Here is a 26,998-nt window from a genome sequence, read left to right as displayed (position 1 = left end):
TGCTTGATATTTCCAGACTTGTGTACTTTATCATGTGCCACAGCATTTGCATCAGCACCAAACTATACTATCTTTGTAAAAAATTAAGATGCTGAACTTGGTTTTCCAGATTAGTTATTTAGCCCTTAGGGATTTGAAAACTTTTGCAAAATAATGATATCTCTCATTAAAAGTAAGTGTTGTTGACTCACATATTTAATAAAGGGCATCCCAGTAACCAGAAAAAATTAATTCAGTTCCTGAAGTACCTAGTTGCAAGCAGAGTATTTCTGGAAAATTGTATTGTAAAAATTAATTGTAAAATTAACTTTATTTAATTGAAATAAATGCCATTAGAATGTAACCAGTACCCAGATCAAGAAATAGAATATTTTCTGCTTTCCTGATGCCCACCTGATGCCTTCTTTTAGTTATAACCTGCCCTCATGGGTAATTCCTCATTTTTAACACTAGAGATCAGTTTAGTTTACTTTACTTTAAAAAAAAAATTTATGGGTAAAGAGATATACTATTATCTTTTGAATATGTTTTTTATTCAAAAAATTTAGTGAGATTAATCTACTTTAATGTGGTTGCTATTTGTTCATTCTCATTTCTACTTAATATTGTTCGTCAATATATATTTTTTGTAGAGGTAAAGCACCCCCAGTATTAAGGTATTTAGAGGAAAGATTTTGGAAAAAAAAGAAAATAACATTTACCAGTCCAGTTCTTAAATTCTCTAGTAATGTACACATTCAAGGTGACAATATCTAGAGAGGTATCACAGAACATCAACACAATCATGGAGCTTTCCAGTCACTCCATATTTTTGGCTCTCAGCCTGGTACCCAGGCATCTGAGAAGTGAGAAGTCAACTCACTGAATAGTGGAAGACTGAGAGAATAGGATGCCTGTGGATATGTTCGTCCTCATAAACTTTCACAAGAAGGAAGAATAGAGGAAAAGAGTAAGATCATTAAAGAATAAGAAAAAAGTGTGATATAGCCTTACATAAGAAAATGTGATCTAGAATTCTAAAGGAACGGCTCTATTTTTTTTTTTAATCTAAGGAAAGGTGTCCATTTACAAAAGAGTTTCAGAATTACCTTTCTTCAGAAAATACTGACAGTTGAGTAGGAATTATCAAGTTGATGAATGACATTTGTCATTTCATGATTTGTTCCTTAGCAGTGCTAGACTTCAGAGTGGGGCAATTTGAGTTATTGACAACAAAACTCACGAAGAAGGGGAATAAGTAGTAATTTTAGAAGGGTCCCGAGTGAATCTCTGGGATAAAACAGTCCAACACTGGTAATCTACCAGACATTCTAGTTTACTTTCACTGTCAAAAATAAAATTCAGTGTAAATATATTATTTGAAAGCCTGCAATATACTATGAACAAAGATGTATTACTTTACTCTGTTAATGTCAGTATTACGGAATCTTGGCAGAAAAATGGATGTATTTACTTTTTTAGGTTATGTTTATAATCAAGAAGTTAATTGTTAGTGTAATAGCCTAGTACTATCATATAATTGTTTTTTAAAAACCTAAAATCTACAAAAACAAAAACTAGCAATCAACGTTACAAGTAAGAATATATCATTGACCTTAAAGTGTTCTATCACTGTATTAGGTACTTGAAAGAGAATACTAAATGCACTTCAAATTTTAGTGTTAGTTTTGCTCGAGGTAATGTTTTGGTTGTGTGTGTGTGTGTGTACTTTTTAAGAAACGAAGGTTGTTACAATGTGTAGGGTGTACATTGTTTTTGTTGAGGCATCCAGTGAATGGTTGGATAAAGACCACTTTGTGGTTTTTACTCTTTGCCTTGAATAATGTCCATATTCTTCCCACTGATTTCTTGAACACTCCTTTCCTTCCACAGTGTTGAAAATAAGTGTATTTTAATCCTTGAAAAAGTAATATTTAAGGATAGGTGAAAAGAAGAAACTGGAAAACAGTAACTGTTCTCACAAGGTGTTGGGATCTTGATGCCAAAATCTGATTTAATCTATCCAACGTGATGTATAACTTAAAAAGCAGAGAAATTGCTTTTAAATATGTCTATTTCCCTTGACGTGTGTACATGTGTGAGTGCTTGTGCCATGGTCCTCTTTTATTATCCAGTTATCAACGTCCTTAGGTAATAAACTTCAGTCATATCTCAGTTCCATCAATCAGAAAATTCATTGGCATTTTGATGTAATTCCCTGCTATTACCAGTGACAGTTTTCTCCCAGCCACTACCCTTGGGGATTTTTACCAATTATTCCATCTCTAATAGATGCAGTTTTAAAATCACTAGGATCTTTAAAATGAAACAGTTGGCAGTTTCAAGCAGCAGTAGATTTGAAGTGGGGTTGTGGGAAGGTTTTCCAGGAATGCTATCAATGCCTGGGGCAATGGTCTCAGAGAATAACTAGATCACAGCTAGAATTCTGAACAGCTGAACTGAATAATAATGTACTTTCAGGCCCCTATGATGTCTGTTACCATTTCCTATCTTAAGTATTAGCATTAGAGTGTACATGATTTTTTTTTTACAGAAATTATTCTAAGGTAGAATCTCCTCCAACAAATCTCCTCCAACAAATAATATAAATGATTTCAATAAAGGAATAGATAAGTAATAGATTTTCTTGGGTCAGATACTTTTATGGACACTTCTACCTCTTTCAGAGCTAGCAGTTTCCTCTCTTAAAACCACGTTTTTGGGGGTCTGATGAAAAAAGGTGATTAAGCGTGTGTGATGGAGAGGTTGGAAGTAAACAAGGCAGATAGTACCTTCAAAACATTGTTGTAAAGTACATGGACTATGTGGAATTTTTCTTTATGATCTGGTATATATGGGCCATGTTTTGAATGGGCCATGTTATGTATGTAATGGGAAAGAATGTGTATTGTGCAGTTTAGATTAACTTTGTTAATCGTGTTGCTCAGCTTTCCTATTCTTACTAATATTCTGGATACTTGGTCTAGCAATTGCTATGGTTGTAGATTTGTCTGTTATTCCTTATAGGTTTCTCAATGCTGGTTGCATATATTTTAAGATGACGTCATTGGGTACATACAAATTTTAAATTGGTACAGCTTGCTGATAAATTAAACTTTTGATCATTATAAAGTAAACCTCTTTTCCTTTAGAAATCCTTTTTCGCCTTTAGTCCATTTTGTCTGATGTTAATAGAGGAACAACAGCTTTCTCTGGTTAGTATTGGAATGGGATATCTTCCTCCTTACTTTCAATTAGATAGGGATTTACCGTGAGAAATCTAAGCTTTGCATGGTCTCCCCTGCAGACACAGGGAGAAATCTTATCCTCTACCCTCTGCCAGAAGTATGGAGTGCTGGCCTGACCTGGGTTCAGCCTCTAAATGCTGAGGTGGTATTCAGGTTCCTGGCCAACTGTAGGGCTCCTACTGACAGGTGCCTATTATTCTGGTCTCCAGTGACAACCTGCCCCTAAATAGGCTTCTTTGAGCATTGGCACCCTAAGACTAACCATCTGAATTAGACCCTGCCAAGTTGCTGCTTGGGGACCAATCAGACCCAGGCTTCAAAGCTAGCCTCAGGGGAGGGAAGGGGACCAGGACATAGACAAAGGGCTGGAGTTCTCTGAGGGCTTAGCCCCTGGAAGGAAGCATGCCTGTGCCAGCAATGGCAGCAAAAGTTATAGATTGGCAATAATTATTAAGAGTTGTAAAGCTGAAAGATTTAATTTTTGAAACTATTCATAATCACAACAGTCATGCTAGAGTAAGAATAAATTATTATCTATAATTTGAAAATAAATTATAATATACAATAATAATATAGATGATGATATGCTACTTCCCTTGATTTTTGATGTTTGTGGTATTTACACAGGTTTAAAATCTTTAATTTCTCACTCTCTGTAAGTAAGCATTTTTGCTCCTAAGGTTACATTGATAATTTTTATTATTTTTCTTAGCTGTCTGCTAAATTGTATGTTTCAGGTCCCACAAAACATGGACATGCCTCTGCCTTCAGTTTTTGATATCATATTTATGATATATCCCTTGTAAAAGTGCAAATAATTGAGTATGTTATCTGACCATCTTTGGAGCATAGTTATTTAGAAGTAATGTTATCTCTTTGCTCTTCCTGTCCTGCTTTTGTTTTTTTATCCATTTTTTTTTATAACTATTGTTCAGTATTTTACTTTTGTCCTTATTTGCTTTCCCCATTATACTCAGCACTTCTTTCTTTCTTTTAGCAATTGTGTTAGAAATTACAACATGAATAATTTACTTAGTGGTGTGCAACTTTAATCAATATTGTTACTCTTGCAAGAAAGCTAAGGAAGTTTAACTCTTTATCCTTCTCTCAAATTGTTATTTTGTTATGTATTTTAATGTTATCTTCAATGAATTATTAACTGCTAAAAATTAAAATACCATTGTTAAGAATAATATAATTTCCAATTTCTTATATTTTGTTTTATGCAAATAACTTGTTAATATTTAAAAATCTATCGAACAACTTTCATACATTCACACATTGCAGGCCTTCCATTTTGAAACACTTTTCCCATCTGAGAAGTTTGTTTTTTGGAATTTTCTTTAATAAATGTCTGCTGGTAGCACACTCAATGACTCTTTCTCAAAATTACTTTGTTTCATTACCTACTTAAAAAAACACAATGTGCTAGGTATACAAGTCAAGGTTGGCAGTTGTTTTCTTTCATTATATCAAATAATTATTTGACTTTTTTCATGCTTTCCATTGTTTCTATTGAGATATTGGCTACTCTTTCTAAGGTGTGGATCTTTTTTAACTTGCTGGATATTAATATATTTTTTAACTTGCTAAGTCAGTTAATATATTTTACTAGTATTGGACATTCTTGAGCCATCACAATTTCAAATTATGTCTGTTACATTGCTTTTCTTTTCTCCATCTAGAACTCATTTGACACATCACTCTATTTTCCATACCAATTATTTTCATTACTCTATTCTCCAACTCTCTCTTTTTGATAATTGCTTTACACCTATGTTAAAGTTCAATAATTTTCTATTCAACTCTATCAAATCTCCTGAGTCTGTCCTTGAGTTTCAGTTTCAATTGTTGTGTTTTCCATTCCAAAAGTTCAATTTTGTTCTTTTTTTTTTTCCAAATCTGCTAGGTTATTAATTATGTTGCTTTGTCCCTGTAGGTATTTTCAATCTTGTCTTTTATTTCTTAAAACTTATTAGACATTGTTGTTTTGTCATATGGTCTTATGATTCTATGACTTAAAGTTGTAGTGTTCTATTTACTTCTTATTTCTGCTTACTTGTGCTATTTTTGTTTCCAAGGAGCCTTGATTCCTTGTGTGATATCAGCTTCCTTTGGGAAATTATATGTGGTTCTTTGTGGCCTAGGAAGGGGTTCCAGAGATTTTTCCGGTACCTAAGGCTCCAAGTTTAAAGTAAATGCACTACATGATTTGATTTTGAGCTGTAAACTCTTGGAGGCCCAGGTTATAGTTAAAACTTCTCAAGGATTCCACTAATCCTCTTCTCTTCTCAGGGCCAAAGCCACTCTCTTTACTGGTACCTGGTGGTGGAGGGGGAATGAATTAATGATACTACATAAGGAATTGGTCTAAAGACCTATCAGGGACTTGATTGTGGACAAGTTAGTTTGGGATGTCTGTTAGTGTCCCAAGGAAGAAGTCAAGGCAGTAGCTTCATACTGATATGAGATTCATTAGAGAGGTGAGGGCAAGAGCTTTAATATTGGGGATTAAAGCAGGTAATTAGTTTTCCTATCATACAGTTAAATTCCACAGCCTCCAGGGTGATTTTTACAAAAGATAAACTAGATCATGTAATTCCTTGTTTAAGTCTCCCAAATGGCTCACAATCAACCCTAGAGTAGAATCTAAACTCTTTAAGATGGCTTAACATTAATCAGCTTTACAACAAAAGCTAAAGGAACTTCTCTAGCCAGGAAACACAAGAGAAGAAAAAGACCTACAAAAACAAACACAAAACAATTAAGAAAATGGTAAAACGAACATACATATTGATAATTACCTCAAATGTAAATGGATTAAATGCTCTAACCAAAAGACACAGACTAGCTGAATGGATCCAAAAATAAGACCCATATATATGCTGTCTGCAAGAGACCCACTTCAGACCTAGGGACACATACAGACTGAAAGTAAGGGAATGGAAAATGATATTCCATGTAAATGGAAATCAAAAGAAAGCTGCAGTAGCAATACTCATATCAGATAAAATAGAATTTAAAATAAAGATTGTTACAAGAGGTAAGAAAGGACACTACATAATGATCAAGGGATCAATCCAAGAAGAAGATATAACAATTATAAACATTTATGCACCCAACATAGGAGCACCTCAATACATAAGGCAAATACTAACAGCCATAAAAGGGGAAATCGAGAGTAACACGATAATAGTGGGGGACTTTAACACCCCACTTACACCAATGGGCAGATCATCCAGACAGAAAATTGATAAGGAAAAACAAGCTTTAAATGACACAATAGACCAGATAGACTTAATTGATATTTATAGGATATTCCATCCAAAAGCAGCAGAATACGCTTTCTTCTCAAGTGCACATGGAACATTCTCCAGGATAGATCACATCTTGGGTCACAAATTGAGGCTTAGTAAATTTAATAAAATTGAAATCATATCAAGCATCTTTTCCAACCACAAGGCTATGAGATTAGAAATCAATTACAGGAAACAAATTGTAAAAAATCCACAAACACATGGAGGCTAAACAAAACGCTGCTAAATAACCAAGAGATCACTGAAGAAATCAAAGAGGAAATCAAAAACTACCTAGAGACAAATGACAATGGAGAGACGACCCAAAACCTATGGGATGCAGCAAAAGCAGTTCTTAGAAGGAAGTTTATAGCAATACAGTCCTACCTCAACAAACAAGAAAAATCTCAAATAAACAACCTAACCTTACACCTAAAGCAACTAGAGAAAGAAGAACAAACAAAACCCAAAGTTGGTAGAAGGAAAGAAATCATAAAGATCAGAGCATAAGTAAATGAAATAGAAATGAAGAAAACAATAGCAAAAATCAATGACATTAAAAGCTGGTTCTGGGGCTTCCCTGGTGGCGTGGTGGTTGGGAATCTGACTGCCGATGCAGGGGACATGGGTTCATGCCCCTGTCTGGGAGGATCCCGCATGCCGCGGAGCGGCTGGGCCCGTGGGCCGTGGCCGCTGGGCCTGCGTGTCCGGAGCCTGTGCTCCGCAGCGGGAGAGGCCACGGCAGTGATAGGCCCGTGTACCAAAAAAAAAAAAAAGCTGGTTCTTTGAAAAGAGAAACAAAATTGATTAACCTTTAGCCAGACTTATCAAGAAAAAAAAGGGAGGAGATTCAAATCAATAAAATTAGAAAAGAAAAAGGAGAAATTGCAACTGTCACCACAGAAATACAAAGAATCATACGAGACTACTACAAGCAACTACATGCCAATAAAATGGACAACCTGGAAAAAATAGATGAATCCTTAGAAAGGTACAACCTTCCAAGACTGAACCAGGAAGAAACAGAAAATATAAACACACCAATGACAAGTAATGAAACTGAAATGTAATTAAAAATCTTCCAAGAAACAAAAGTCTAGGACCAGATGGCTTCACAGGCAAATTCTATGAAACATTTAGAGAAGAGCTAACACCCATCCTTCTCAAACTCTTCCAAAAAATTGCAGAGGAAGTAACACTCCCAAGCTCATTCTATGAGGCCACCATCAACCTGATACCCAAACTAGACAAAGATATCACCAAAAAAGAAAATTACAGGCCAATATCACTGATGAACACAGACACAAAAATCCTCAACAAAACACTAGCAAACAGAACCCAACAACACATTAAAAGGGTCATACACCATGATCAAGTGGGATTTATCCCAGGGATGCAAGGATTCTTCAATATAGGCAAATCAATCAATGTGATACACCATATTAACAAATTGAAGAATAGAAACCATACGATCATCTTAATAGATGCAGAAAAAGCTTTGGTCAAAATTCAACGCCAACTTATGATAAACACTCTCAAGAAAGTGGGCATAGAGAGAAACTACCTAAACATAATAAAGACCATATATGATAAACCCACTGCAAACATTATTCTCAATGGTGAAATACTGAAAGATTTCCTCTAAGATCAGGAACAGGACAAGAATATCCACTCTCACCACTATTATTCAACATAGTTTTGGAAGTCCAACTACAGCAGTCAGAGAAGAAAAAGAAATAAAAGGAATCCAATTTGGAAAAGAAGAAGTAAAACTATCACTGTTTGCAGATGACATGATACTATACATAGAGAATCCTAAAGATGCCACCAGAAGACTACTAGAGCTAATCAATGAATTTAGTAAAGTTGCAATATATGAAATTAATGCACAGAAATCTCTTGCATTCCTATACACTAAAGAGAAATTATGGAAACAATCCCATTTACCATTGCAACAAAAAGAATAAAACACCTAGGAATAAACCTACATAAGGAGACAAAAGACCTGTACTCAGAAAACTATAAGATACTAATGAAAGAAGTCAAAGACGACACAACCACATGGAGAGATATACCATGTTTTTGGACTGGAAGAATCAATATTGTGAAAATGACTATATGACCCAAAGCAATCTATAGATTAAATGCAATCTCTATCAAATTATCAATGGCATTTTTCAAAGAATTGGAATTAAAAATTTTACAATTTCTATGGAAACACAAAAGACCCTGAATATCCAAAGCAATCTTGAGAAAGAAAAACGGAGCTGGAGAAATCAGGCTTCCTGACTTCAGACTATACTACAAAGCCACAGTAATCAAGACAGTACGGTACTGGCACAAGAAAAGGAAATATAGATCAATGGAACAGGATAGAAAGCCCAGAGATAAACCCACACACCTATGGTCACCTAAGCTATGACAAAGGAGGCAAAAATATACAATGGAGAAAAGGCAGTCTCTTCAATAAGTGGTGCTGGGAAAACTGGACAGCTACATGTAGAAGAATGAAATTAGAACACTCCCTAACGCCATACACAAAAATAAACTCAAAATGGATTAAAGACCTACATGTAAGACCGGACACTATAAAACTCTTAGAGGAAAACATAGAGCACTCTTTGATATAAATCGCAGCAAGATCTTTTTTGACCCACCTCCTAGAGTAATGAAAATAAAAACAAAAATAAACAAATGCGACCTAATGAAACCTAAAAGCTTTTGCACAGCAAAGGAAACCATAAACAGGACAAAAAGACAACCCTCAAAACGGGAGAAAATATCTGCAAATGAAGCAACTGACAAGGGATTAATCTCCAAAATATACAAACAACTCATGCAGCTCAGTATCAAAAAAAGAAACAAATCCATCAAAAAATGGATTGAAGACCTAGACAGACATTTCACCAAAGAAAACATACAGATGACTAAGAGGCACATGAAAAGATCCTCAACATAAGTAATTATTAGAGAAATGCAGATTAAAACTACAATGAGTTATCACCTCACACCAGTCAGAATGGCCATCATCACAAAATCTACAGACAATAAATGCTAGAGAGGGTGTGGAGGAAAGGGAACTCTCTTGCACTATTGGTGGGAATGTAACTTGATACAGCCACTATGGAGAACAGTATGGAGGTTCCTTGAAAAACTGAAAATAGAGCTACCATAGGACCCAGCAATCCCACTACTGGGCATTTACCTAGAGAAAACCATAATTCAAAAAGACAAATGAACCCCAATGTTCATTGAAGCAGTATTTACAATAGCCAGGACATGGAAGCAGCCTAAATGTCCATTGACAAATGAGTGGATAAAGGAGATGAGGTACATATATACAATGGAATATTACTCAGCCATAATAGGAACAAAATTGGGTCATTTGTAGAGACGTGGATAGACCCAGAGACAGTCATACAGAGTGAAGGAAGTCAGAAAGAGAAAACCAAATATTATATATTAATGCATATATGTGGAATCTAGAAAAATGGTACAGATGAACCTATTTGCAAAGCAGAAAGAGAGACACAGACGTAGAGAAAAAATGTATGGACACCAAGGGGGAAAGGGGGATGGAATGAATTGGGAGATTGGGACTGACATATATACATTACTATGTATAAAATAGATAACTAATGAGAACCTGCTATATTGCACAGGGAACTCTACTCAGTGCTCTGTGGTGACCTAAATAGGAAGGAAGTCCAAAAAAGAGGGGATATATGTATACATATAGCTGATTCACTTTACTGTACAGCAGAAACTAACACAACATTGTAAAGCAACTATACCTCAATAAAAAAAAAATGGAAGCATATGGGTGCACAGATTCTAACAGCATTAGGAAGTGTACTCTTAAATAAAGATTCACATGCTAAGTTCAGAGAAATAAGAAAGAATAGATATATTTAGTTTTCTGAACATAGGTGTATCTCTCAGGGTACAATCAGGAGACAGAAACTATGCTTAATTGAACAGGCAATGTTTAGCAGAAAGAATTATAACATGGGATTGGAGTAATGGGACATTGTCTAATAAGAGGCAAAGAAATTCAAGAATGGAGAGCAGACACCACCACTAGGATTGATTTAAAGCACCCAAGTAAAGCCCAGCCTTTTCCAGGGCTGAGATGCAGACCTTGTGAAGAGGGTACTGCTGTTGCTCATTGGGTAGAGTTCACTGAGATGCTGGAAAGACTCAGTGGAAATTATTGCTATGGGAGCGGTGGGAGAAGCTCCCTGCAGTGACATGCCACAGCCAGAGCTCACTGCAAAGCTACCTGTGTTTGTGTTGGAAAAGCTATCAGCTAGGCAGGTGCCTAGCACTACTGCAAACCCAATGGAGGGGAGTGGGCATGAGGATGGGAAACTATTCTTGGGTGCTCTGACCACCCCTTACTCTTCTGTGAAGCCACAAAAGGGGTCTGTGCCAAAAGAGCTTTCTAGCGCACTGCTGAGAAAAAAGACCCGTCCTTTCTGCCAAAATCTGGTGAAAGAGCTGCACTCTAGTAGAAAGAGGGACCCCTTCTTCCTTCAGTGTCCCCTAGTGACACAGTTTTGCCATTCTTGATTATTAAAAAGGTTATGAATTTTTAAAGGAGGATGATAAACTGGAACCAGTCATTGAATCAATAAACACTTATTGAGTAGCCATTATGTGACTGACATCGGGATGGTGATGAGAGAATAATATGGGGGGGACTTAGACTGTGGTGTAGTGGTTTTGAATCCTGGATGTACATTAAAGTCACTCAGCTTCAAAAATACTGCGGCCTTGAACCAAAACAGTTAAATCAGGTTCTTGGGTGGTAAGGTGGGAAGGGGCAAGGGAATTTTTAAAATGTGTCCACATTATTCTCATTAGTCATCGATAGTGGTAATCAGTCATCTGGTGACTTTTAGATGTTTGCTAGTAAAATTTTCTTGCATTTACTACTGAAAGTGTTTGGTATTTTGGGTTTGTTTGTTTGTTTTCAGATTTTGACTTTTTTTTAAACTTCTTGTTTAGAGTGATTTTCAGCCCAGTGGATTCATGGTTAGATAAGGAAATGTCAATGTACAAACTCTAATTATTAGCATATGACTTATTGGTAAATTTACATAGATGTTTTAATAAAAGACAAATCAGCTTAAAATGGCAATCTTAACACTCTGTTGAAATGTTTCCTTTTTATTCTTAGAATGAGAACTCCATTCTTTGAACTAGGAGTGAGAAATAGTCTCCTCTGCTCTTGCTTTTACTCCATGGACATTGGAAGACCTTCTCGCTGCTATCCTCTGTTGATAGCTAAGGAAAAAACAAAGACACCTTAAGTTGCCATCTGCTCAATGAGTCTAACTTATCAGACCACTGGCATGTCCCTTAAACCCATGTTACTCAAAGTATTGTCCATGGAACAGGGCCAATCTGTGTGCTTGTTACTAATTTAAAACCAGGTAGGTACAGAAAGTAAGAGGAAGAGTCTAAAGACATTTATAGCAATTTGGAGAGTAATTTTAGTTTATTAAATTTAATAATTTTTTAAAGTAGGGCTTATATTTTGTGATTATTTTTTCATTTCATATATTTTAGAAAATTTTGTAATTGTATTTTACAAAAAAATATCCATCTACCATGGATTGAAATAAGTAAAACTGGCCCTTCACCACTGATGGAATGAGAAGCCCTGGCTAGATCACACTCACATGTGTATTTCCTAGTCTCTTTATAATGTGAACATGGTTTCCAGGAAGAAAATTTGTGTTGATTCATGATTTATCTAAGAAAGATTTTACTGATTAAGGATAAGAAAGAAGGATAAATACAAAATGGAACACAAGCAATATAGAGGAAGAAAAAAAGAAAGATGAATAAATCATTATCTTTCTTTGGAGCACAATTAAAGCAGCATGGATTCTATTTTAAAAGAGACTCAATTTTTCTTAAAGTAATGACTGAGTTATTTTGGCTTTACTTTGTGATAAGAAGATGAAGATGAGGAGAAGTTGGTTTCCAAAGCCAATTAATGGGAGACTATTTTTTTCCCCTTTCTATTTCATTCTGTGTTATTTTCTCTAAGTGCAGTGAGAATTGTAATACTTAATTTGTCACCTTCAAAGAAGAACATAAATGCCAAGAGATAAGTACTACCTGCATCTATAGTCTTGTTTTCCCATTTGAGTTTATTTGAGAGGTGGGATGAATTCTGAAGAGGTATGAACAATAATGGTGATTTAAATTCAGTACTTCGTGCAAAGGCAGGCTAACATGCAGGTGATTCCACAAACTACAATTATAGTATTCTGCAATTGGCTTAATAATTAGTCTTTCTTTTTACAGTTTCATGTTTTGAAGTATAGAAATTCTCCCACTTAGTCACACAGAATCAAACAATAACTTTGTTCATAAATTACCATTTTTGTGACATATTTAGTCATCTTTTCTAGAATATATCTTATTTGTCTAACATCCACTCTTACTGAAATTCTTCACAATGAATAGAGAATCCAAGTTGGTTTTTTTTTGGGGGGGGGGGAATCATAAACCTTCTCCCAATATCTCGTATCTTCTGATCCTCCAGCTGCCATTACAATCCCATTTATTTGTTGTCTTATTGGCCTAAATATTAAAGTAATCATATATTACTGAATCAAAAAAGTATTCATTTGCAAACAATCTGCTATCTATGCTAACAAATTTACAGTTAGTTGCACTTCCTGATCCAGGTATGTTTATGAGTAATAGATGAATCCCAAACCTGGGGATAAAGTACAAGTGGCCTTGCAGATTGTTCATTGGTTTGGATTATTCATTACTACTATGGACTGCATGTTTGTGTTCCCCCAAAATTTATATGTTGAAACCCTAACACGCAGTGGAATGCTGTTAGGAATCTGGGCTTTTGGCGGGTAATTGGGTTTAGATGAGGTCATGAGGGTGGCAGCCCCATGATGAGATTAGTATCCTTGTAAGAAAGAGACTAGAGCTCTCTCTCTCAGCCATGTGAGGAAACAGTGAGAAGGTGACTGTCTACAAGTTAGGAAGGGGGCTTTCACCAGACACAGAATTTGCTGGTACTTTGATCTTGCACTTCACAGCCTCTGATACAACTGTGAGAAATAAATGTTGCTTAAGTGACCTGGTCTATGTTATTTTTATTATAGCAGTCTGAGCGAAGACAATTAATATAGTATATAATCAATTATAAGAAACTTCTGAGATCTAAATATTATTCAGGAAAGTATTTCTAGAAGATGTCAATTTGCATGGAGAAGTGGAACAGAAAAATTGAAGAGTACTTCAAAGTGGAGTTTTAAAAAATTTCTAGGTATGTAAAATGACAAATTCCAGAGTTACAATGTAGAGAAAAGGTAATTAAGAAGTCCTTTGAGTAGATTCTCCTTTTGTCCTTAACTCTTTACATTCTGTTTTATTGTCTATATTCTCCTCCCATAGTATTCTGGTGACTGACTCATTAGAGAAACCTCACAGAACAAAGGTTTACCCTCAAACTCCACTGATAATCTTAAGGGACCAGAATTACCACTTGTTGAAAATGACCCTACTATTTTATTATCAATTTATGTCCACTGTGAGATATAACCTTTAAGGAAACGTGTTTCAGTTATTTGGGCTATTTCTTCACATATCTCAATGTTTTTGGTTCAGCTTTTATACTTGCCATTTCTGTACTCTTTTTCTTTCTAGATAATGGTAAACAGTATTGGTGTTTTAATAAACATGCTTATTGTAAAATGAGCCATGCCTAGTTTAATCAATGATTTTTAGGGCATTCTTTTTGTCAAGTATTACTTAATTTGGTAAGGTTTCTACTGCTTTTTAATTTTCCATATATCTTTCAGTTCTTGCCTTCACTCTTCATTCTTCTTATTAAATGTGGAATTAAAATGAGCTAAATTACTCAGCCATTTTGAGATCAACATCTATTTCATTGCTCTTCTCAGTTAATGGCATCATGACTATCCCACGTCTTCTTTCTTTCTCCTCTGATGTGTCTTAAAGCAATTCTTAGTATATCTGACTCCTTTTTTTAACTTTTTTTAACATATTCCTTTTTTGTAGATATGCTAATTATTTCTCTTAAAGCATTAACTGATATTCATATAATAAGATCTGGCTCCTTTTCTGTCATCCCAGTTAGGGTGTATATTTTTCTTTATTTGAGAAACATTGCAAAGTTCCTAGAATTTTTTTTTTTTTTGTATTACTCTGTGAGAGTAGTAGTATGCTGTGATATAACTAGAGTTACATCAATTTACTTCTAAGCAGAGTTAACTCAATTATATATAATTGAACTTAGTAGTATTTTTCCTCTGATGTATTTTCACTTTCTTGAAATGTTGAAGCGATCTTTCTGTGATTATACCAGAAGTGTCAAGTGTTATGCATATATGTATATACGTGGATTAGTACAAACACGTGCAAGTGCCTGCAGTCAACTGGTAGCAGAAGGTGGTGGGTTGGTTGGTGAATGGATGATCTAGGACAGTTTTACTCACATATCAGATGATCTACGGACTGTCAGCTGGGACAGTAAGGCTGGCTGGTTTATGTGTTGAGCAGGCTAATTGTTTTTTACTTTTGTTTCTCACGTAGTAGTAATTGTGGTATTTCCAGGAGTAGTAAGAGAGAAAACTGCAAGTCTTTCTTGGTCAGAATTTGCACAGTGTCATGTTTCTGCATTCTTTTGGTCAAACTGATGGATTCGGGGAATAGGAAAATAGACTCCATCTCTTGGTGGGAGGAGCCACAAAGTTTTGTGGTTACTTTTGAGATCTACTGTAGGGTCAAGGAGCAGAAAACTAAAAACCTTTTGGAGAACTTCAAGCAACCTTTGAAAGGAGATTCTATTAGATTTTACCATAAAAAGAGGGGAGCATTTCATATATAAAGAATTGTTACTGGGGCTTCCCTGGTGGCGCAGTGGTTGAGAGTCCACCTGCCGATTCAGGGGACACAGGTTCATGCCCCGGTCCGGGAGGATCCCACATGCCACGGAGCGGCTGAGCCCGTGAGCCATGGCCGGTGAGCCTGCGCATCCGGAGCCTGTGCTCCGCAACGGGAGAGGCCACAACAGTGAGAGGCCCGCGTACCGCAAAAAAAAAAAAAAAAAAAAAAGAATTGTTACTGAATCTAAAGATATTTACAAAGTACAAAGATAAATTCATGTTCAGAATAGTTTGTTTTATTTAAACTAGCATTTGCCTATACACATCTGAATTTCTTTTAGGTCATGGCTTGATGTGTAATATGTATACACCTAAAAAGAGAGATAGAAAAAATATCCAACATTAAAAAGTTACCAATGAATACGAGCCAAAAGCAAAGCAAAATTAAAGCAACAATTAAAGCAGCAAAATTAAAGCAACAGAATTAGTGCTCCTCACCTGCTTTGAATTTTCTGTTTATAACCTATTGTCTTCCGTGGGGAGGCAGAGTTATCCTCAGGAAGGAATTGCCACTTTGAAAGACAGTTTAGCAGTTACTTACAAAACTAAACGTACTTCTATATCATTGGGTAACTCTTCTCCTTGGAATTTACTGAAATAAATTGAAAGCTTACATCTATTCAAAAATGTGCACATGAACATTTATAGCAATTCTATTCACAATTGCTAAAACTTGGAAGCAACCAAGATGGCTTTCAATAAGTGAATGGAAAAAAAACAAACTGTAATGCATCCATCAGTGAAATATTACTCAGCAATAAAAATAAATGAGCTATCAAGACATGAAGAGACATGGAGGAACATTAAATGCATATTGCTAAGTAAAGGAAGCCAATCTGAAAAGACTGTATACTGCATGATTCCAATGACAGGACACTCCTGACAAAGAAAAATAATGGAGACAGTAAAAAGATTGGTGGTTGCAGGGGTTTGGAGTGGGGGAAGGGAGAGATGAATAGATAGAGAACAGGGAATGTTTAGGGTATTGTGGGTGGTGGATAAATGTCATACAATTGTCAAAACCCATAGAATGTACATGCAAAGAATGAGCTCTAATATGAACTATGTACTTTAGTTGGCTATATTACCATTATACCACACTAATGCAAGATGTTAATTAATAAGGGAAATTGAGAGGGGTGAGGCAGTATGTGGAAACCTTCTGTACTTCCTGCTCTATTTTTCTCTGAACCCAAAAATGGTTTTAAAAATAGAGTAAATAAATATTTAAAATATCAGTGGTTGCCAGAGATTCAGAGAGGTGATGACTGCGTTGTGGGAGAACAGGGGATTTGTTAGTGCAATGAAAGTGTTCTATATGATACTGTAATGGTGAATATAAGATATTAAATAGCTGTTTATCAAAACCCGTGGACTTTACAGCACAAAGAGTAAACTTTGATTTATCAACATTAAAAAAATAATTTAGGAAGGGGAGATCCCAGGATGGAATGCAAAATATGACCAAAGCCGCCTAACTCTTCTAGAAGTGTAAGAAACAACTTGATGAAGGTGGTGGAGAAGAAAGATGTTGACCTGAGTTACTTTAGAAATGAGTGGAGTTTGTAAGAAGAAAGACAAAAGGAACTATATATAAGCACTGTAATATAGATGATAAAGTTGTTCTTTGTGGGGATATGGTTTAACAATTCTGCAACCATTTTGAAATTTAATGACTTCATGTTTGAAATTTAATGATTAAGTAAATGGATGGAGATGATGGGAGCTAGATTTATCACTGCTCAAGTGTTAGGTTACAGATAAGCCAGAGGAGGAGGTTAGATCCATGCATGTGGTAATGGTTAGAGTTGCAGATGTCAAACTGAACTCATGTTTAGCTTAATATGGATACATATAGTTAAGTATACAAATATTTATGCATATATGTATATACATGGATTAGTACAAACACGTGTAATTCCTTGCTCTTCAGTTGAGAGGGCCAGTATCCATGAACACTAATACCCAGATCTTGGTTTGTTGATATTCTTCAATTTTAAAAATAGTGCTCCTTGGATATATGACTAATTCTGGGACTGGGGTAGAAAATATACAAGATGAGCTTAGAATATCTTATAGTTCCAGAAAGTGACAAGGTACTCAACACACACACACGCACACATACACACAAAATTATGGTGGTATGCTAAAGGGATACTGGTACCAACTGAAAGAGTTACTTGCTAAAGTTGGAACAATTTGAGGAATCAAGTATTGGATTATAACCCAAAGTATAAAGTAAATATCCATGAGTTCATGCTAATATAAATAAATGATTGAATAAATAAATGTGGGAGAAGAGACAAATTTCCTAGGCAAAAGAGTTACAAATAATTGAAACAGATATTCCATCCTCAAGGATATGAATCTTAAGTCCATACTGGTTCACTGTGTGCTGCTTATAGAGACTTTCTTCCCAATAGTACAGTATGGAGAGGGAGAAAAAAGAAAGTAACTTTATACTGCAGAAAGTTGCAAACACTACCTCAAGCCAGATGATCAATGTTAACATGAAGAGTAGTAACTCGTATTAATAATACGTAGCCCCAATATGATGTGATGGGAATGCATTTTACCTCTGCAGCCTTTCTCAAAATATATTATACTAGTATAATTATAAGAAAAACATTAAAACCCATTTGAAAGGAATTCTATAAACCACCTGACATAATCTTTAAAACTGTAAGGTCATCAAAAACAAGGGAAGTCTCAGAACTGACACAGCCAAGAAGAGCCTAGGGAGACATAATAACTAAATGTAATATGGTACATTGAGTGGGATGCTGCAACACAAAAAGACGTTAGGGAAAAAAAACTGCAGAAATCTGAATAAAGTATGGATTATATTTTTTAAATATTTATTTATTTGTTTTCTTTGGGTCTTAGTTGTGGCAGGCAGGCTCTTTAGTTGTGGCTCACTGGCTCCCTAGTTGTGGCATGTGAACTCTTAGTTGTGGTATGCATGTGGGATCCAGTTCCGGGACCAGAGATCGAACCCAGGCCCCCTGCATTGGGAGCATGGAATCTTAACCACTGCCCCACCAGGGAAGTCCCTGGATTATATTTAATAATAATATATTTATGTTAGTTCATTAATTGGTTATACAGGAATTCCCTGTATTATCTTTGCAATAAATTTGTAAATCTAAAACTGCTCTACAATAAAAAATATTAAAAATATACAGAACCATACACGAATATAACAAAAGCTCAGCTTCAGTAATCATTAGGATGCAGACTAATGCCATGATGCAAGATGACTGTCCACCTACAGAATAGCTTACATAATAAAGACAGAATGGCAACAGTTGGCGAGGATATGAAACAAAGGAGCCACTCGTGAACTACTTTGAGAGTTTTTCCTGTCAAATCTCTTTGGAAAAGAGAGGTATCTATTAAAGCTGAATCTATGAGCATCATAAACAATAGCATTAATATGTTTATCAAAGATACATTCCTAGTAGCACTGCAGAGTAGGCCAAAACTGAAAAATAATCCACATTTCAATCAAACTATCATGGAAAAATAAATTATGACATAATTACACAATGGAATACATCACAACAAAAATGAACCACAACTACAATAAAAACCCTGTATGATGAATGGTGTTTATCAAAAGGAGTCAGACACCAAAAAGTGCATACATTATAGTTCCATTTCTAAAACAGGCAAAACTAATATGTAGGATATAATCATTAGAGTGGTAGTCACTAGAAGGGTCATAACAGAGTCTTTGGAGGTCCTGGTAATATTCTATGCAGTGGTCTAAGTCTGCTCACATGGGTATATTTACTCAGAGAAAAATTCACGGACCTAGACTTAGTGTCAATTCCTACTGATGCTCTAGTTTATCCTACATAGTGTTTTATGCTCTGGTCTGCATGATGGAGGCTCAAAGATTGCTTCAAACTCTATATGCAGTTGCCTAAATTAATTTTAAGTACCAACTAATATTTATTGCATAGTTATTTTATGCTGCCTTAGCAGGTTCATCCCATTTAAATCTCATGACAGTCCTGTGAGGTGGATATTATCCTAATTTTATGGGCAGGAGGAATTAAAGGATATGCATAGAAATGCAGCTCATGGGTTACAAAAGCAATATACAAGTGTATGTTGTATCACTTCCTAAATAAAACTCTGCCAATTCATTTCAAGAAAACAATATTAATTTGAAGTTTCTATGCTAAAACACAAGTGATGCTAAAATTTATAAGATTAATATTATTTCTGATTTTACAGATAATAGCTATGAGAGTCCTTGTCAGTTGGTCGTTTGATTCAGAAAGGAACACAGCGGACATGATGCCTGTCCATATGGAATTTCAGTGTTGTAGGGAACACAGAAATTACGTGTGATAAGAAAAATACAGATGTTATATTTCTAACTTCTCTGTCACAAGGAAACAGTTTATAGACATTAGCGGGAACAGCTAAAATTATTGAAAGTGGATGGTTTGCAAATGCACCCTCATTTTTCTAGGAACTAAAAGTCTCATTTCAAAAGTTATGATGATAGATATGCAAGGAAGAAGTAACTAAGCCCTATCACTCATTTTATAGTATCATAAAACATGCTTTGCTTTCTTAGTATCATTAGCATAAATCAATGTACCATGCCTATTATCTATAGAGGAAGTTTTCATATCATTTAACGCCAATGTAAAAAAAAATTATTTTTGTTTTCATATTGGTGTTTGTTCCCCCAATGTGAAAGAGAGCTGAATTCATATACAACCTTATTGCCACCAAAAAGGCTTAGGATAAGGTAAATTATAAAATAATTTGGGGACTTCTCTGGCGGTCCAGTGGTTAAGAATCCTTCTGCCAGTGAGGGGACACGGGTTCCATCCCTGGTCCAGAACATCCCCCATGCTGCAGAGCAACTAAGCCCATGTGCCACAACTACTGAGCCCACGTGCCACAACTACTGAAGCCCTTGTGCCTAGAGCCTTTGTTCTGCAACAAGAGAAGCCACCGCAATGAGAAGCCCGCGCACCACAATGAAGAGTAGCCCTTGCTCACCGCAACTAGAGAAAGCCCGCGCGTAGCTACAAAGACCCAGCGCAGCCATAAATAAATAAATAGTTTAAAAAATATTTCAATCATTGTCATCATGTCATGAATTCATTTAAATTGTAACATTTTAGTACATATTTACCCAAGGGGAGAAAATATGGCTAGTTAGGAACTTTTCACCTTCTTCTTTCAGTTAGAGAACTTATTTAATCATCAATATTTATATAAACTCTATGTTATTGTCATCTATATAGGAGCTCTGTGTGCAGCTTTAAAATGGTTATAGGGAATGATGCTCTTTAGGATGGATGAATTATGGGCAGTATAATTGCCGTTTCATATGTGATGGTACTCAAAGTCCTATTTTATGGCTCATTCACTCTTTTGTGAAGTACTTATTGAAAAATTACTATGCACGAGACACAAAACAGACCAAGATCCCTGCCCTTGAACAACTTATTTTGGAGTGGCAGAAGATTGCAGGCAATATACAGTAAACATTATACAAAATGTGAAATATATGTATCTCAGTAGGTGATAATACAGTGTAAAATTAGGACACATAGATAAGGGTTGGGGGTATCACAAGTGCTGGGGGCAAGAGTTTTTGTTTAAAAAGGGCTCCCAGTCACTCTCATTTAGAAATGAGATTTGATTAAGGGAAGTGAGGCACAAAGCCACACAAATATTTGGGTAAGTTGGTTGTATTCCAACCAGAAGAAATATTTAGAACAAAGGTTCTAAGAATGCAGCCTATTAAACTAAGTGCAAGGTGGTCAGGGTGATGGGGCAGGAAGAAGAAGGGGAAACGTGGTAAGGGATAAAATAAGACCAAAATTATGTGAGGGAGTGACAGGTGTAGCATATGGCTGACTTGCTTATGGGTACTCTTGTTAATTGAATAAGAAGTTAGGGGTTAAAAAAGGCACTGAGAGCAAAACTAGTTGTACATGTATACCAATTATAAGCATGCAATGAATCGTGTTAGAATTTTATGGAGATTCATCAAGTATAGAGTTTAGCTACATGCTGAATGGCAAGTGTTAAAATCAATATTTATTGAAAGATAAATATCACCATTATAGGCTGAAGATAATGAAATAACCTAGAATTTTATCAACATTTTAATTTAGTTTTACAATTATATATTTTAAATGTCATAGGCTATTTATAAAGGTTTAGCATTATACTGCAGGCAGAGTAATTTATCAACACTGTCGGTTGTGTTACTGCTGCTGTGTTCACTCTGCTCCTTCTCTGCACAACTAGACATAACATTCACTTTTAACTAAGTCACCTGGAGGAGAAAGTATACTTTTGGCCAGATGTGTAAGAGTATGTTTCTGATGATGGTGAGGTTGATCCTATTTGTCCCTGAGTAAAGATTTATTTACTAGGTTTGAAAATTACAACCCTGAAGATGATTACAATGCTGAAGGTGATTTAATCAAAGCAGTCATACCAAAACTTTGGTACTGCATGAACAAGATGCTTTCTAAATATTTTCAGAAGTAGATTTGAGACTCATTTTCTCATTTATATTTCTATTTCCAATAATTTTGCATGTATTTGCTGCTTTATATAGTCAAATAAAAAAAGTTTACCCTTAAACCTTAAATGTAGAAATGTGGCAATGGAGCAGTATAATTGGCTTTCAAGATAAAGAAAAATCACTTTAAAATTTCTCCTCTGTGTCTTAGCTTTCAGTGCTTATGCACCAATTTCATTCTGTCCTGTAGAGTAGGTTCTTTATACCAGAGATCATGAAGAAATACGTGCAGTCTCTGGAAATGTTACTTTAGTATTTCCTCATCAGGTTCCAACAAGCAAACTAATTGGTTGTTAGCAAGTCCTGCTACGTACTATATTGTAATCTATAAGACGTGAAGGGTTTCTTTTGTTCAAGCAACCCCTTTAATGTGTAATGTAACTTATCTTATTTAAAATGTCTCATTTGAGCATCCTGCATAGGAGCATGACAAACTGGTTCTAAAACCTCTTGTATATCATGTAGTTTGTCTTTGGCTTAAGATAAATGATGGAAGCCATCTATTATTTGCTTATAGCCATGGATTGTATTACATTATACTCTTCCTGTATATACTTCTTAAAATATTTATTTATAGTCTTTAACATATACATTTAGGTGGAGGTATGGCATGAAAATGAGAAGTACTAATTATATTCACAGTAGTGTTGAGATCAAAGACCTTTAATAGATTCCTTCTCCAGTTGACTGATACTAAGCATGGCCCTTTCACTCATTTTAACCAATTCAATGTGTGTAAATTACTGAGGCCACTTCTGAGGAGTGGCATTAGGACCTATCACGTTGTGCTTTTTTCCCTCTGTCATGATGATGTCATATCCCAGGTCTGGAATGCTCTTTTAGCCCATGCCCCGAAATGGTGTAAATATATAAAGCAGAGCCCTTAGTAGACCGATAGGCAATAGGAACAAACCACAAACTGATGTACAAAGGATATATATTGTGAGCAAATGTTAAACTTTTGTAAGACTTTGTATTGTAATATTTTGACTTTTTACTGCAGTATAACCTAGCAGAAGCTGACTAAATATAAATGCAAGTAGACTTACCTTAATAAAAAGTCAAAAATTATGTTAAGTAGCACTCGTTTGGAGAGCAGAAGTGTAATGGAGAGGAATCTTTTAATGGTGGCTAGAAAAAAAGAATGAAATGACAATTTGTACTGTGGTAAAACATTCAGCAAATTTTTTGCCGGCAAACATTTGGGTGATATATTCTGTATCTATGAAGTTTAGTCCTAATAAATCAGTTAGGAAGCAGATTGTTATGGTGTGTTTTGGTTGAATTATCTGTAGTATACAAAGAATGAGAAAGTTTCACAAGTCCTCCATTGGTCAGGTGTACAGTTTGGACAGATGTTCAGTATTAAACTAGTAGCTGCTTTTTGCAATGAGGATAGCTGGTAGTCATGTCAGGGAAGCCGCAAGTTCAAATCCCGGAAATGGAGGCTATCTTCCACTGGAGGTTATAATTGGCAAAATCACTGGTCACAGAGTTTGTACAGTCTCCAATGTGCAAAAAGTCCAATAGAGTGTAGGTCTCTTTTTTGGTGATAAGAAACCTAAGAGACAGCAGTTATTCTTTGATTACCATAAGAATTGAGATGTGTGAATCCATGCAAAAAGCTTTTGAATTTTGTTAAGGTTTATTAGCCACTCCTGGTGCTGGAGGTATGATAACTGCAAAGACACCACTTGGGTCTGCCTTTCCTGAGGGTCCTACATTTTCATGTTAGTCTGCTCTCAGATTTTAGCAATTTGTTAAATGTTGTACTTGATTTTGTATCATTCACCTGTAAGTTGGCCCTGCCTTTTGCTGTGCTCTGCTCTAGGTCAGTCAGTGCTTTTGTCTCTTCTCTCCTTGATGGCACCTGTCTTCCCTTAAATTACAGGTAGTTATTTTCAGTATGACCTCAGATGCACTCAAGAAAAGTTGTGGTATACAGATTATCTGACTTTTCATCGTCATTAGTTTGTCTGTGCCATTCTCTCTAAGTTTCTATATCTTTAAGCAGAAGCTTGAAGTCCATAAGATAGCTTTTATTAAAATACAAATCATGATTTGGACTTTACGTATGCATGAATTAATGAGGCTAGTCTGTTGTAGACATACATCTATCAGTCATCATAACAACCAAATGAGACAACCTGGTTAAACTCGACAATACAAGACAGAGGATGGGGGTGGAAATTAAATTGTTATATATGATTCCTTCAAGCCTAAGAGTTAACATATAAAACTTCTAACTATTTCTTGACAGTAAACAAGGAACATTTAAATAAACTCTACTAAATTCTACTGGTTAACAAATTTTAGTTTTCTAATCTTTATTTTCTAAAAATAAAGGGGAAATTTTCTCCTATTCCATTTCAGTATATACTTTACCTGTGTGTTTTATTTTTACCACTGACTCTATATTTGTAACTTAGGTTTTATAGTTCCTGTTTTACCCAAACTTAATTTAGTAAAAGGTTAGTGCAAAAAGGAATAAAATTGTATCAAGGTTGATTGAATATGAACAAGTAGCTACCTTGCAAGTAAAACAGGAAAGTGATGTATTCATCAGTAAATTTTGTAGGGCAATGTGAACCAAATGAGTTGAAGACAAGAATGAATAGAATGTGTTATTGCGCCAACATTTACATCCTTTCATTAGAGCCACCATTTTTAGGCTCTCATTACTGAGAAAAATTGGGAGTACTCCTATTCCTGTTATGAAGGTTGCTCGTTTAATTACTCAGTGCGATATAAAAGATTTTGACAGAAATTAACGAAGACATCTATCACGAAGGTCCTATTGGGTCAACTCTAATAATTAGTAATGTCCAGCCATTGCTTCATTGCCCAGTACTTCAATTATTTTAATAGTTTCTTAATCATGTTACTTCACAAAACCATTACTTACCATAGTGAAACTGACAGCTAGTGCATCATTAACATTCATACCAAAGAGGAATGAATTTGTAAGACATGGTCACATAAATCATTTCCTCAAATATTTTGCTTACTACTATGCACTAGATTAATGAAAACTTATTTTCAGGCATATGCATGTACACTGAACCATTTTGGGAGATTTAAAGTTGACTTTAATACAGCAGTGTATTTGATGCCTTCTTAATCTCCTTGAACTGCCTGCATGCTGTTTAGACAAGTGCTGGTTGATATGGTATTTATGCAAACACCAAAGGTCTCTGTAAAACATTATAAAATGTTATTATGAATGGAAATGGATTCAACAAGTTCTGGTGGGCATGGGGTGTGTGAAGATAGCAAAACCATGTCTCAAACCCTTAGCAGATAGCGTTCAAACACAATCCATGGTGATTTTTCAGTTCCTTGTAGAACCAGAGCTGTTGTGTTGAGCTGCTTTGATATTGCCCCATAGTGTTGTCTACCTTGAGGTAGCTTGGCAAAAGAAATGACGATTTGCTGGTGTGAGGGAGGAGTAGGGACAAAGAAAAAAAAGGTTTCAATTCCAGTGGCATAGAGGACTTCAAAAATTCCTTCTATTACTTTAGGCTAGGCTTGCAAGTCTCAATAGCCTAGTTGACCTATCTGCAAAATGCAGATAAGAATATTTGCTTCATGCCTGTCTTCAAGTTCTGTGAAATTCTTGAAAGGAATAAATGTTATAAAGGATCATATATTAGTGGAATGTGGCAGCTGTAGTCTAATTTAGTTGAATTATTCTGAAAATGAAGCCCATTCTCCACAGCATAATATGGAATTTAACTTTACTGTAGAAAAGAATTTTTAAGGAGGTATTTGTTGTTAGCATGGTGTGATTTCTTCAGAAAAAAATAACTTTCCCCAAATTATTAATGATCTTTAAAGGATAATAAAAACTAACACTATTAAAAGTTAAATACTACTATATACCTCAATTTGTAATAATTTGTTGAGTTTTCAGAGTTGTTTATTCTACAGATTTTTGTATTTTTTAATAAGCACTTAAAGGAGATATGCAAATTTTTATAGGATGAAACTACTCACATAGGGGACACTATATTAGTTCATAACCAGGCCAGTAGCAGGGCTTTTTTTTTTTTTGGAGGTGGGGTGACAATAAAACTCTTAAATATTCATTCTGAGCCTTGTCTTTCACTTTCATATATTTCAGCTTTGAATACACATTGATTCTTTTGCCCCTATTTGTTAAGTTTATGCCCCTATTTGTTAAGAGTATGTAATTTTTCCTTATTCCTTAAAAATAAGGATAAATAAAGGATAGTAAGAATTCATGGTAATTTGAGGTTGAAAATTTTGGTACTTTTCAAAAATAAAAAATGGTTTCAGGGCTTCCCTGGTGGCGCAGTGGTTGAGAGTCCGCCTGCCGATGCAGGGGACATGGGTTCATGCCCCGGTCTGGGAAGATCCCACATGCCACGGAGTGGCTGGGCCCGTGAGCCATGGCCGCTGAGCCTGCATGTCCGGAGCCTGTGCTCCGCAACGGGAGAGGCCACAACAGTGAGAGGCCCGCATACCGCAAAAAAACAAAAACAAAAATGATTTCAAATATAACTTGTTGTAAGCTGAATTGTGTCTGCCCCCTCCCCCAAATTTCATATGTTGAAGTTCTAACCCCCAGTACCTCAGAAGGTGATTGTCTTTGGTCTTTAAATAGGTAATTAAGTTAAAATGGGGTCATCAGAGTGGGCCTTAATTAATATGACTGGTGTGGTGTCCTTATAATCAGAGAGAATGAGTATGCAGATATACACAGAGGGATGAAATATGAAGACACAGGGAGGAGAAGACAGCCATCTACAAGGCAAGGAGAGAGGGCTCAGGAGAAACCAAATATGCCAGCAACTTGATCTCAGATTTCTAGCCTTCAGAATTGTGAGAAAATAAGTTTCTGTTATTTAAGCCATTCAGTCTATGGTATAATACTTTGGTAATAAGAATCAATATTGGGAAAATGACTATACTACCCAAAGCAATCTACAG

This window comes from Aethalodelphis obliquidens, unplaced genomic scaffold (assembly GCF_003676395.1).
Source record: "Aethalodelphis obliquidens isolate GAN/ISIS:26980383/991018 unplaced genomic scaffold, ASM367639v1 scaffold5, whole genome shotgun sequence".
Classification (NCBI taxonomy): Eukaryota; Metazoa; Chordata; class Mammalia; order Artiodactyla; family Delphinidae; genus Aethalodelphis; species Aethalodelphis obliquidens.
Note: the sequence above shows the minus strand (reverse complement) of the source record.